The sequence below is a fragment of the Polistes fuscatus genome, unplaced genomic scaffold, assembly GCF_010416935.1.
Source record: "Polistes fuscatus isolate 324 unplaced genomic scaffold, CU_Pfus_HIC Scaffold37, whole genome shotgun sequence".
NCBI lineage: Eukaryota > Metazoa > Arthropoda > Insecta > Hymenoptera > Vespidae > Polistes > Polistes fuscatus.
In genome coordinates, this window is record NW_025113115.1 from 273589 (window position 1) to 275117 (window position 1529).

Consider the following 1529-nt stretch of genomic DNA (forward strand, 5'->3'; position numbering starts at 1 on the left):
GTCTCTGCAACAACCCTTGAATGGTTGTGTTTCTGCAACCACCCTTGAATGGTTGTTCTCTGCAACAACCCTGAATACTTACACGATAGTAGCTTGGAAGCGCACCACAAAGCACACCACAGCTCTCACTTAAACAAAGACAATATGGCGTCACTCTTTATTCTCAGAAATAACACTCTTTCTCTCACTATCCAGAACTGGAATTAGCTACTGCGTGCGCTCTCGAGACCAAGGTCCCACGCACGCCTCTCCCCTTCCACCAACCTCAAGACGCACTCGCATGACCCTGACGCGCTAAGGCGGTCCTCCATGAATTTCTAATGTCCCCGCGCGCCCTCACAACTCAACTAAGGCCATCGTGACAGATCCTATTTAGGGTGTGAATCTACTTAATCTAATGTCTCCACGCTGTCGCTATCTTAACTATTCCGCGCGCAATACAAAACGGTCAAGTACCCTATTTTCACCGAACAGTTTCACTAATATTTTTCGGATTTGCAAGTGATTAAGTGGCTGCTCGTTTCTCTGCCTTTCAACCAGTTTGTATAAAATATAGGAATTAATTATGCAAACTTCTAATCCCCCAAAAAATAGCTTGCGCCAACGTTTCAGTGTTTTACGCATAAAACAGTATGTCGAGGCATAATGATCTGACTTTAGAAATTAAGATCGGATACCGAACGCGATAACTAGATATCTATTGACACTTTTCAGTCTGTCGACGAAGAAAACCCAGTGATACTAAATTATTATTTTCTATTTACTGTAAATTGCTTTCTCCGTTATCTTTATATTTGTGAATGCTATCCGAATTTTCCTTTGATAAATTCCTTTAAGTGTTCCGACAATGACGGAACATGCCGGCCTCCTTGAAAGGACTGCCTTTCAAAATAAAACTTGGAACCTAATAACGCTGATATGTACAATCTGATCAAAAAATATAATCTGACGTTGCCTAAATAACATTTGATACTAACTAAATCTTCTAAGCACCACCTGTTAATAATACATTGAATACATTTTACAAATTATAAATGCTTATGACTGCCTATGGTTGCTCTATTTGTAGAACACATAGCCTTGTTGCCGCCCGCTTGATGATTTTTCTGGATGTTCGAATCATTGCTGTTTGAGTTACTCCGTCTGCGTCCGGTATTAATTGCTCCACCCTGCCCAGCAGCTATCGTAGTGAGGGTAGATTGTCATCTTGAATTACGACCAAGTGGCCCTTCTGTAGTGAATCACGTGTTTGCACGGATCCTTTTGGCCTCTGGTTTGAGCAGGTTTAAGTAGTTTTTTGACCACCGCTTCCAAAAATACTGTCGCAGCTACTCGATAAGTTGCAGCCAGGATAACCGATTGATTGAAATTTCCTTTATGTCCGGTTTAGATACCGACAGCAGGGAGTCTCAAATAAGAAAATGAGCATGAGTAAGGGCGTTTATGTCTCTGGGATCGGCAGATAGAGGTAACAGATTGCGTAAATTTAATATTGCTTCTATCTGGGTTAGCACAGTACACAATTCCTC